Consider the following 13361-nt stretch of genomic DNA (forward strand, 5'->3'; position numbering starts at 1 on the left):
TTACGTTCCGTTGCATGGTTTAGGCTCGTTAAGTTTTTGTGTCGAAAAGTGAAGCTAACGGTGGCCAATTTGCTAGCCACAGTCACTGACGTTACTAACGTCACTACGTCACTAACATCACGAAAACACGCATGCAGAACATTCGTTTTGCATCTTTTAACTTGGGGGATAGCTAGGCTAACTATAGCTTTACTGCAAGGCAGCTGCAGAAACGCCACAAGCAAAGAGGTCAGGGTGACTATTTAGTCATTTTACTTTGGGATGTGAAACACAATTGTGAAATGTAATGTACAATATTAGCTGAAATTTTTAAGGAAGTAGGCCCACATTTACTTTCGGAAACGGTAGTCTACTATTTCACTGAAGCATTAGCATGACATTAGCCTCTGTTGCCCGGGCAACACATACTACAGTGGTCTATGATGCATCTGTTTTCAATCGTTAAAATAAACATTCCTCACAAATACATTTTCGTTGTAGGATTTATTATGACATTAGATTACAAGTAAACGATTTGTTGGTGAAATTATCATTACTTGTGGTTTCAAACCAGTGTTGCTCACTGCAACGCTGTAGCCTACGCGAGACACACTACAAAAACATCTACACAGCTGTTTAGGAAGTCAAACGGCGACAGAACATGTTCGGCACTCCCCTTACTTAAATCAAAAGTCTTTCAATAGGTGAAACTATCTGACTACTAACCTGAACTTCATTGCCACAGCCTAAACTTTGTCAATCTGTTCATGAAAATAATTAATTGAGCCATTCCCAGGCCGTCGAACAGCCAAGTCCCTACTAGCGGCCAATGGTTGAGCAGAGTTGGGCAAAAATGAGCCAATCATTGAGCCATGTTGAGCGAGCCCTTTGCTCAACCGGCCAATCAGGTTCAGGCTTGTCCGTGACGTAAAACTAGGGTCGTCTGTATTTTAAAAAGAAAATGGCGGCCGCCGGTAACCGGCGAATCCAGCGATATACATTTAATGCTATCATTTCTCTCAGGTAAATTCAAATGTCTTAATTCTTGGCTCTTTTTGTAGGTAATTCGGTGGTGCATGTAACTAGCTAGGTGTCAGTTTTGCTGTGTTGAATGATTCTCTTTCCCATTCCCATCGTTTACACATGCGGATTTTACATGTTCCTCTTGCCATTAAATATGAGCTAGTTTTTAACTTGGATCGATAATCTGGTAGCTTTGCAGGAATATTTAGGTATGAGGTACGTGTTTTGGATTTGTAGCGTGGATTTCCCAACATAGTGTTTGTGTACATGTAACTGCTGATTTTGGACAGGGAGAAGTTTAACTGAAAAGTTCTATTCCTGTTTCCATGCTGTTAGGGGAGTCAGGTGGCTGAGCGGTTAGGGAATCGGGCTAGTAATCTGAAGGTTGCCAGTTCGATTCCCGGCCGTGCAAAATGACGTTGTGTCCTTGGGCAAGGCACTTCACCCTACTTGCCTCGGGGGGAATGTCCCTGTACTTACTGTAAGTCGCTCTGGATAAGAGCGTCTGCTAAATGACTAAATGTAAATGTATAGTGTTGCTTGAAACATGGATAAGTGTAGCGTGTGTAGCAAAAGTTTAACTTTAAAATCCAACTTGACACCTACACCCCTCCTCTCCCCAAGTCCCCCCTGCCATGTCCTGCTGTCTTGAGGCGTGCACACCTCATTGCAGAGATGGAGATAATTCCAGTCTACAGGGCCTCCATCCTCAGCACGACTGTAGAAATACTCTGCATCAATGGCACAAAAAAGGTTTGTATATAATATCACCTTGATCTGATCTTGATTCTGTCATACTCATGAACTCACTAGTTCTTGATGATTGAATTGTGCATTATGATTTATAAAGAAACAATGTGTTTTTTAGATCCTCATGAAGATTTACGGTGATGGCCAGGACACCATGCAGTACGTCACCAGTGTTCTGAACGAGTGGGGCCAGTTTGTGACAACAGTGGTCGTGGCAGCAGAGTCTGAGGGGTGCTACAAACGTATGGCAAGAGGCCTGATTGCCAGGTTTCGGCGTGCCAAGGCTCCAGCGCCAAAAATAATCTACGCAGACAACAACTGTTGTCGGTAAGTTAAACAACAATTATTAATAATGAGAACACTAATGAGAAAATTGATAATTAAATTCATTGACTTTTCTACATGTAACACAAGTGCTGCAACAAACGTTGATATCATTTCAGTGACAGTGGGTCATCGTTTCTGGAGACCCTGTTCCATGACTGGGTGCAGGAGGGCACCATGGTCCGTCTGGATGTCCGACACTGGCTGCACCACTGGGAAGCAGTCGTCATCAAACAGAGCCATGCGAAGTACGGCGTCTTCATGAGTGCCTTGGCAGGGGCAGTGACATGATGCTGCTGGTCCAGGCAGTCAGGAATGGCAACCCTGACCTTTACGCCAACCATGCTGAAGAGTAAATTATCCATTTCCTCAAGCCTCACCAGGTGAAGGCCTACGTCAGGCGCATCACCCGAGGTGTTGAGGTATGTTTAAAGAAATCTATACATGGTGTTGAGGTATGTTTTAAAGAAATCTATGCATGAATAACATAAGTATTAAGCATCTATCACCTTTGTTAAAATCTTCTTTACTGTACTGAATTACGATAAAATCTAATCGTGAAAGATACATATACAATCATTAGGAATGAGCACAACAACACTTTTCCATTTTTGAAATATGATTTTGAATTATTGAAATGGGATTGAATGTTACAGGAGACTGCGTCTGTGGTGGAGGCCATCATTGCCGAGTTCAAGGGACCAGCTGGCCTTGATATTGATGGAATCCACCTCTTTAAGTCAGCAGAGGCAGTCGATGCTCACTGGACAAACGCAAGCAAGCATCTCAGTTGTTTGCAGGTGAGTTCATGTCTCTGTAGTTAATCCTAAAGTTCTTTCTTTATGTAGACATTGGGAAAATCATCTTGGCAATGTGCTTGTAATACTGCATCTTTTAAATGTTTACCTGGACAAAGATAGCCAGGGGTTCCAAGTTCTGACCAAGGGGGGCTGCCCGAAAGGTAGCTGGCATTTCCACGTGCCTCAGGACCCGAACCCTCTGCATCTTGTTCAGCTCCTCATGATTACCTCAATTCTAATAGCATATTTTGTGGTACTTTCCTTGCATTGTTCATTAAGAAATATCATTCTTTGGTGCAGGGGCTGTTGTTTCTTAGTAAATCCAACCTGTTCAAAGTCTGACAAATAAGATTGATCTTGGTTGTTTTTCATTAATTGAAAAGATTTGGGAGAGTTTTCATATTTGTATTCATATCTAATAACTATAATATCTAATAAAGCACCATCCCGAGATCCCCAGGAAGTTTAAAGATCCTGTAAAGTGGACCTGAAAGCGAGTTTTAAGTTCGCCACACCACAGAATGAGGAGTGTGATCCCCCTAAAGTTGGAGCACACCCTCCGGTCCCCCTTTTTAAAGAGGGGAACCACCACCCCGGTCTGCCAGTCCAGAGGCACTGTCCCTGATGTCCACGCGATGTTGCAGAGTCGTGCCAACCAAGACAGCCCTACAACATCCAGAGCCTTAAGGAACTCATCGAGGTCAGCAGCGCACCATCCCCACCATATACAGCGTTGACAGTGCACTGCTTCCCCCTCCTGAGTCGCCGGATGGTGGTCCAGAACCTTTTCGAAGCCGTTCGGAAGTCATTCTCCATGGCCTCGCCGAACTCCTCCCACGCCCGGGTTTTTGCCTCCGCGACCGCCAAAGCCGCATTCCGCTTGGCCTGCCGGTACACATCAGCTGCCTCTGGAGTCCTACCAGCCAACAAAGTCCGATAGGCCTCCTTCTTCAGCTTGACGGCTTCCCTCACCTCCGGCGTCCACCACCACCGGGTCCGAGGGTTGCCGCCGCGACATGCACCGACCGCCTTGCGTCCGCAGCTCCGGTCAGCCGCCTCAACAATGGAGGCCCGGAACATGGCCCATTCGGACTCAATGTCCCCGGCCTCCCCCGAGACATGATCGAAGCTCACCCGGAGGTGGGAGTTGAAGCTCCTTCTGACAGGGGATTCTGCCAGTCGTTCCCAGCAGACCCTCACATTACGTTTGGGCCTGCCAGGCCTGACCAGCGTCTTCCCCCACCATCGTAGCCAACTCACCACCAGGTGGTGATCAGTTGACAGCTCCGCCCCTCTCCTCACCCGAGGGTCCAAGACATTCGGCCTCAGATCCGACGACACGACTACAAAGTCTATCATCGAACTGAGACCTCGGGTGTCCTGGTGCCAAGTATATGGACACCCTTATGCTTGAACATGGTGTTCGTTATCACGCCGTGTCTCAAAACTCGGAATCTAATAGCTAAATCTTGTCAAGTAGCATGGATTCGGTGATTTACAGTTGATTTGAGTCAGTGTGGCCTGTTTAAGCCTGATATCTATTCAAAGCCATGTGATGTGAACTAGTACAATGCCAAACAGTGTAAATGCATTGAAAACAACTATTCAGGAGCTGAAAAGCACTTTAAAGCAATAAAAGTATGAACGTCTCAAAACTTGGAATCTAATGGCTAAATCTTGTCAAGTAGCATAGATTCTGTGATTTACAGTTGATTTGAGTCAGTGTGGCCTGTTTTAGGCTGAAATATAAGTCAAAGTCATTTAATGTGGGAGTCAGATGGCTGAGCGGTGAGGGAATCGGGCTAGTAATCCGAAGGTTGCCAGTTCGATTCCCGGTTATGCCAACTGACGTTGTGTCCTTGGGCAAGGCACTTCACCCTACTTGCCTCGGGGGAATGTCCCTGTACTTACTGTAAGTCTCTCTGGATAAGAGCGTCTTGCTAAATGACTAAAAGTAAATGTAAATGTACTGTGAACCAGTACAATGCCAAACGGTGTAAATGCATTGAAAACGGCTATTAAGGAGCTGAAAAGCATAAAAGAATGAAAGTCTCAAAACTCGGAATCTAAAAGCTAAATCTCGTCAAGTAACATGGATTCGGTGATTTACAGTTGATTTGAGTCAGTTTGGCCTGTTTTAGCCTGAAATCCAAGTCAAAGTCTGTAAAGTGAACTAATACAAAGCTAAACAGTGTAAATACATTGAAAACGGCTATTAAGGAGCTGAAAAGCACTTTAAGGCAATAACAGTATGAAAGTCTCAAAACTCGGAATCTAATAGCTAAATCTCGTCAAGTAGCATGGATTCGGTGATTTACAGTTGATTTGAGTCAGTGTGGCCTGTTTTAGGATGAAATCTAAGTCAAAGTCATGTAATGTGAACTAAGTACAACACCAAAAAGCTTGAAAACAACTATTCAGGAGCTGAAAAGCACTTTAAAGCATAAAAGAATGAAAGTCTCAAAACTCGAAATCTAATAGCTAAATCTTGTCAAGTAGCATGTAGCATGGATTCGATGATTTACAGTTGATTTGAGTCAGTGTGGCCTGTTTAAGCCTGATATCTAATCAAAGCCATGTAATGTGAACTAGTACAATGCCAAACAGTGTACATGCATTGAAAATGGCTATTAAGGAGCTGAAAAGCACTATAAAGCAATAAAAAAATGAAAGTCTCAAAACCCGGAATCTAATAGCTAAATCTTGTCAAGTAGCATGGATTCGGTGATTTACAATTGATTTGAGTCAGTGTGGCCTGTTTAAGCCTGATATCTAAGTCAAAGTCTGTAAAGTGAACTAGTACAATGTATAGTGTAAATACATTGAAAACGGCTATTAAGGAGCTGAAAAGCACTATAAAGCAATAAAAGAATTAATCTCAAAACTCGGAATCTAATGGCTTAATCTTGTCAAGTAGCATGGATTCGGTGATTTGCAGTTGATTTGAGTCAGTGTGGCCTGTTTTAGCCTGAAATATAAGTCATGTAATGTGAACCAGTACAATGCCAAACAGTGTACATGCATTGAAAACGGCTATTAAGGAGCTGAAAAGCACTATAAAGTAATAAAAAAATGAAAGTCTCAAAACCCGGAATCTAATAGCTAAATCTTGTCAAGTAGCATGGATTAGGTGATTTACAGTTGATTCGAGTCAGTATGGCCTGTTTTAGCCTGATATGTAAGTCAAAGTCATGTAATGTGAACTAGTACAATGCAAAACAGTGTAAATGCATTGAAAACGGCCATTCAGGAGCTGAAAAGCACTTTAAAGCAATAAAAGAATAAAAGTCTCAAAACTCGGAATCTAATGGCCTAATCTTGTCAAGTAGCATAGATTCGGTGATTTACAGTTGATTTGAGTCAGTGTGGCCTGTTTAAGCCTGATATCTAAGTCAAAGTCATATAATGTGAACTAGTACAATGCCAAACAGTGTAAATACATTGAAAACGGCTATTAAGGAGCTGAAAAGCACTTTAAAGCATAAAAGAATGAAAGTCTCAAAACTCGGAATCTAATAGCTAAATCTTGTCAAGTAGCATGGATTCGGTGATTTACAGTTGATTTGAGCCAGTGTGGCTATTAAGGAGCTGAAAAGCACTTTAAAGCAATAACAGAATGAAAGTCTCAAAACTCGGAATCTAATAGCTAAATCTTAAGTAGCATGATTCGGTGATTTACAGTTGATTTGAGTCAGTGTGGCCTGTTTTAGGCTGAAATCTAAGTCAAAGTCATGTAATGTGAACTAAGTACAACGCCAAAAAGCTTGAAAACAACTATTCAGGAGCTGAAAAGCACTTTAATGCATAAAAGAATGAAAGTCTCAAAACTCGAAATCTAATGGCTAAATCTTGTCAAGTGGATTTGGTGATATACAGTTGATTTGAGTCAGTGTGGCCTGTTTAAGCCTGATATCTAAGTCAAAGTCATGTAATGTGAACTAGTACAATGCCAAACAATGTAAATGCATTGAAAACGGCCATTCAGGAGCTGAAAAGCACTTTAAAGCTTAAAAGAATGAAAGTCTCAAAACTCGAAATCTAATGGCTAAATCTTGTCAAGTGGATTTGGTGATATACAGTTGATTTGAGTCAGTGTGGCCTGTTTAAGCCTGATATCTAAGTCAAAGTCTGTAAAGTGAACTAGTACAATGTATAGTGTAAATACATTGAAAACGGCTATTAAGGAGCTGAAAAGCACTATAAAGCAATAAAAGAATTAATCTCAAAACTCGGAATCTAATGGCTTAATCTTGTCAAGTAGCATGGATTCGGTGATTTGCAGTTGATTTGAGTCAGTGTGGCCTGTTTTAGCCTGAAATATAAGTCATGTAATGTGAACCAGTACAATTCCAAACAGTGTACATGCATTGAAAACGGCTATTAAGGAGCTGAAAAGCACTATAAAGTAATAAAAAAATGAAAGTCTCAAAACCCGGAATCTAATAGCTAAATCTTGTCAAGTAGCATGGATTAGGTGATTTACAGTTGATTCGAGTCAGTATGGCCTGTTTTAGCCTGATATGTAAGTCAAAGTCATGTAATGTGAACTAGTACAATGCAAAACAGTGTAAATGCATTGAAAACGGCCATTCAGGAGCTGAAAAGCACTTTAAAGCAATAAAAGAATAAAAGTCTCAAAACTCGGAATCTAATGGCCTAATCTTGTCAAGTAGCATAGATTCGGTGATTTACAGTTGATTTGAGTCAGTGTGGCCTGTTTAAGCCTGATATCTAAGTCAAAGTCATATAATGTGAACTAGTACAATGCCAAACAGTGTAAATACATTGAAAACGGCTATTAAGGAGCTGAAAAGCACTTTAAAGCATAAAAGAATGAAAGTCTCAAAACTCGGAATCTAATAGCTAAATCTTGTCAAGTAGCATGGATTCGGTGATTTACAGTTGATTTGAGCCAGTGTGGCTATTAAGGAGCTGAAAAGCACTTTAAAGCAATAACAGAATGAAAGTCTCAAAACTCGGAATCTAATAGCTAAATCTTAAGTAGCATGATTCGGTGATTTACAGTTGATTTGAGTCAGTGTGGCCTGTTTTAGGCTGAAATCTAAGTCAAAGTCATGTAATGTGAACTAAGTACAACGCCAAAAAGCTTGAAAACAACTATTCAGGAGCTGAAAAGCACTTTAATGCATAAAAGAATGAAAGTCTCAAAACTCGAAATCTAATGGCTAAATCTTGTCAAGTGGATTTGGTGATATACAGTTGATTTGAGTCAGTGTGGCCTGTTTAAGCCTGATATCTAAGTCAAAGTCATGTAATGTGAACTAGTACAATGCCAAACAATGTAAATGCATTGAAAACGGCCATTCAGGAGCTGAAAAGCACTTTAAAGCAATAAAAGAATGAAAGTCTCAAAACTCGGAATCTAATAGCTAAATCTTGTCAAGTAGCATGGATTCGGTGATTTACAGTTGATTTGAGTCAGTGTGGCCTGTTTTTGCCTGAAATTCAAATCAAAGTCTGTAAAGTGAACTAGTACAATAACAAACAGTGTAAATTCATTGAACGGTTATTCAGGAGCTGAAAAGCACTCTAAAGCAATAAAAGTATGAACGTCTAAAAACTTGGAATCTAATAGCTAAATCTTGTCAAGTAGCATGGATTCGGTGATTTACAGTTGATTTGAGTCAGTGTGGCTATTAAGGAGCTGAAAAGCACTTTAAAGCATAAAAGAATGAAAGTCTCAAAACTCGGAATCTAATAGCTAAATCTTGTCAAGTAGCATGGATTCGGTGATTTACAGTTGATTTGAGTCAGTGTGGCCTGTTTTAGGCTGAAATCTAAGTCAAAGTCATGTAAAGTGAACTAAGTACAACGCCAAAAAGCTTGAAAACAACTATTCAGGAGCTGAAAAGCACTTTAAAGCTTAAAAGAATGAAAGTCTCAAAACTCGGAATCTAATAGCTAAATCTTGTCAAGTAGCATGGATTCGGTGATTTACAATTGATTTGAGTCAGTGTGGCCTGTTTAAGCCTGATATCTAAGTCAAAGTCTGTAAAGTGAACTAGTACAATGTATAGTGTAAATACATTGAAAACGGCTATTCAGGAGCTGAAAAGCACTATAAAGCAATAAAAGAATTAATCTCAAAACTCGGAATCTAATGGCTAAATCTTGTCAAGTAGCATGGATTCGATGATTTACAGTTGATTTGAGTCAGTGTGGCCTGTTTAAGCCTGATATCTATTCAAAGCCATGTGATGTGAACTAGTACAATGCCAAACAGTTTAAATGCATTGAAAACGCCCATTCAGGAGCTGAAAAGAACTTTAAAGCATTAAAGAATGAAAGTCTCTAAACTCGGAATCTAATAGCTAAATTTTGTCAAGTAGCATGGATTAGGTGATTTACAGTTGATTCGAGTCAGTATGGCCTGTTTTAGCCTGATATGTAAGTCAAAGTCATATCATGTGAACTAATACAAAGCCAAACAGTGTAAATACATTGAAAACGGCTATTAAGGAGCTGAAAAGCACTTTAAAGCATAAAAAAATGAAAGTCTCAAAACCCGGAATCTAATAGCTAAATCTTGTCCAAATAGCATGGATTCGGTGATTTACAATTGATTTGAGTCAGGTGTGGCCTGTTTAAGCCTGATATCTAAGTCAAAGTCTGTAAAGTGAACTAGTACAATGTATGGTGTAAATACATTGAAAACGGCCATTCAGGAGCTGAAAAGAACTTTAAAGCATTAAAGAATGAAAGTCTCGAAACTCGGAATCTAATAGCTAAATCTTGTCAAGTAGCATGGATTAGGTGATTTACAGTTGATTCGAGTCAGTATGGCCTGTTTTAGCCTGATATGTAAGTCAAAGTCATATCATGTGAACTAATACAAAGCCAAACAGTGTAAATACATTGAAAACGGCTATTATTAAGGAGCTGAAAAGCACTTTAAAGCATAAAAGAATGAAAGTCTCAAAACTCGGAATCTAATAGCTAAATCTTGTCCAAGTAGCATGGATGCGGTGATTTACAATTGATTTGAGTCAGTGTGGCCTGTTTAAGCCTGATATCTAAGTCAAAGTCTGTAAAGTGAACTAGTACAATGTATAGTGTAAATACATTGAAAACGGCCATTCAGGAGCTGAAAAGAACTTTAAAGCATTAAAGAATGAAAGTCTCTAAACTCGGAATCTAATGGCTTAATCTTGTCAAGTAGCATGGATTCGGTGATTTGCAGTTGATTTGAGTCAGTGTGGCCTGTTTTAGCCTGAAATATAAGTCATGTAATGTGAACCAGTACAATGCCAAACAGTGTACATGCATTGAAAACGGCTATTAAGGAGCTGAAAAGCACTATAAAGCAATAAAAAAAATGAAAGTCTCAAAACCCGGAATCTAATAGCTAAATCTTGTCAAGTAGCATGGATTAGGTGATTTACAGTTGATTCGAGTCAGTATGGCCTGTTTTAGCCTGATATGTGTAAGTCAAAGTCATGTAATGTGAACTAGTACAATGCAAAACCGTGTAAATGCATTGAAAACGGCCATTCAGGAGCTGAAAAACACTTTAAAGCAATAAAAGAATAAAAGTCTCAAAACTCGGAATCTAATGGCCTAATCTTGTCAAGTAGCATGGATTCGGTGATTTACAATTAATTCGAGTCAGTATGGCCTGTTTTAGCCTGATATGTAAGTCAAAGTCATATCATGTGAACTAATACAAAGCCAAACAGTGTAAATACATTGAAAACGGCTATTATTAAGGAGCTGAAAAGCACTTTAAAGCATAAAAGAATGAAAGTCTCAAAACTCGGAATCTAATAGCTAAATCTTGTCAAGTAGCATGGATTCGGTGATTTACAGTTGATTTGAGTCAGTGTGGCCTGTTTTAGGCTGAAATCTAAGTCAAAGTCATGTAATGTGAACTAAGTACAACGCCAAAAAGCTTGAAAACAACTATTCAGGAGCTGAAAAGCACTTTAAAGCATAAAAGAATGAAAGTCTCAAAACTCGGAATCTAATAGCTAAATCTTGTCCAAATAGCATGGATTCGGTGATTTACAATTGATTTGAGTCAGGTGTGGCCTGTTTAAGCCTGATATCTAAGTCAAAGTCTGTAAAGTGAACTAGTACAATGTATAGTGTAAATACATTGAAAACGGCCATTCAGGAGCTGAAAAGAACTTTAAAGCATTAAAGAATGAAAGTCTCTAAACTCGGAATCTAATGGCTTACTTTTGTCAAGTAGCATGGATTCGGTGATTTGCAGTTGATTTGAGTCAGTGTGGCCTGTTTTAGCCTGATATGTAAGTCAAAGTCATATCATGTGAACTAATACAAAGCCAAACAGTGTAAATACATTGAAAACGGCTATTATTAAGGAGCTGAAAAGCACTTTAAAGCATAAAAGAATGAAAGTCTCAAAACTCGGAATCTAATAGCTAAATCTTGTCAAGTAGCATGGATTCGGTGATTTACAGTTGATTTGAGTCAGTGTGGCCTGTTTTAGGCTGAAATCTAAGTCAAAGTCATGTAATGTGAACTAAGTACAACGCCAAAAAGCTTGAAAACAACTATTCAGGAGCTGAAAAGCACTTTAAAGCATAAAAGAATGAAAGTCTCAAAACTCGGAATCTAATAGCTAAATCTTGTCCAAATAGCATGGATTCGGTGATTTACAATTGATTTGAGTCAGGTGTGGCCTGTTTAAGCCTGATATCTAAGTCAAAGTCTGTAAAGTGAACTAGTACAATGTATAGTGTAAATACATTGAAAACGGCCATTCAGGAGCTGAAAAGAACTTTAAAGCATTAAAGAATGAAAGTCTCTAAACTCGGAATCTAATGGCTTACTTTTGTCAAGTAGCATGGATTCGGTGATTTGCAGTTGATTTGAGTCAGTGTGGCCTGTTTTAGCCTGATATGTAAGTCAAAGTCATATCATGTGAACTAATACAAAGCCAAACAGTGTAAATACATTGAAAACGGCTATTATTAAGGAGCTGAAAAGCACTTTAAAGCATAAAAGAATGAAAGTCTCAAAACTCGGAATCTAATAGCTAAATCTTGTCAAGTAGCATGGATTCGGTGATTTACAATTGATTTGAGTCAGTGTGGCCTGTTTAAGCCTGATATCTAAGTCAAAGTCTGTAAAGTGAACTAGTACAATGTATAGTGTAAATACATTGAAAACGGCTATTCAGGAGCTGAAAAGCACTATAAAGCAATAAAAGAATTAATCTCAAAACTCGGAATCTAATGGCTAAATCTTGTCAAGTAGCATGGATTCGATGATTTACAGTTGATTTGAGTCAGTGTGGCCTGTTTAAGCCTGATATCTATTCAAAGCCATGTGATGTGAACTAGTACAATGCCAAACAGTTTAAATGCATTGAAAACGCCCATTCAGGAGCTGAAAAGAACTTTAAAGCATTAAAGAATGAAAGTCTCTAAACTCGGAATCTAATAGCTAAATTTTGTCAAGTAGCATGGATTAGGTGATTTACAGTTGATTCGAGTCAGTATGGCCTGTTTTAGCCTGATATGTAAGTCAAAGTCATATCATGTGAACTAATACAAAGCCAAACAGTGTAAATACATTGAAAACGGCTATTAAGGAGCTGAAAAGCACTTTAAAGCATAAAAAAATGAAAGTCTCAAAACCCGGAATCTAATAGCTAAATCTTGTCCAAATAGCATGGATTCGGTGATTTACAATTGATTTGAGTCAGGTGTGGCCTGTTTAAGCCTGATATCTAAGTCAAAGTCTGTAAAGTGAACTAGTACAATGTATGGTGTAAATACATTGAAAACGGCCATTCAGGAGCTGAAAAGAACTTTAAAGCATTAAAGAATGAAAGTCTCGAAACTCGGAATCTAATAGCTAAATCTTGTCAAGTAGCATGGATTAGGTGATTTACAGTTGATTCGAGTCAGTATGGCCTGTTTTAGCCTGATATGTAAGTCAAAGTCATATCATGTGAACTAATACAAAGCCAAACAGTGTAAATACATTGAAAACGGCTATTATTAAGGAGCTGAAAAGCACTTTAAAGCATAAAAGAATGAAAGTCTCAAAACTCGGAATCTAATAGCTAAATCTTGTCCAAGTAGCATGGATGCGGTGATTTACAATTGATTTGAGTCAGTGTGGCCTGTTTAAGCCTGATATCTAAGTCAAAGTCTGTAAAGTGAACTAGTACAATGTATAGTGTAAATACATTGAAAACGGCCATTCAGGAGCTGAAAAGAACTTTAAAGCATTAAAGAATGAAAGTCTCTAAACTCGGAATCTAATGGCTTAATCTTGTCAAGTAGCATGGATTCGGTGATTTGCAGTTGATTTGAGTCAGTGTGGCCTGTTTTAGCCTGAAATATAAGTCATGTAATGTGAACCAGTACAATGCCAAACAGTGTACATGCATTGAAAACGGCTATTAAGGAGCTGAAAAGCACTATAAAGCAATAAAAAAAATGAAAGTCTCAAAACCCGGAATCTAATAGCTAAATCTTGTCAAGTAGC

The sequence above is a fragment of the Osmerus mordax genome, chromosome 22 (genome assembly GCF_038355195.1).
Source record: "Osmerus mordax isolate fOsmMor3 chromosome 22, fOsmMor3.pri, whole genome shotgun sequence".
Taxonomy (NCBI): domain Eukaryota; kingdom Metazoa; phylum Chordata; class Actinopteri; order Osmeriformes; family Osmeridae; genus Osmerus; species Osmerus mordax.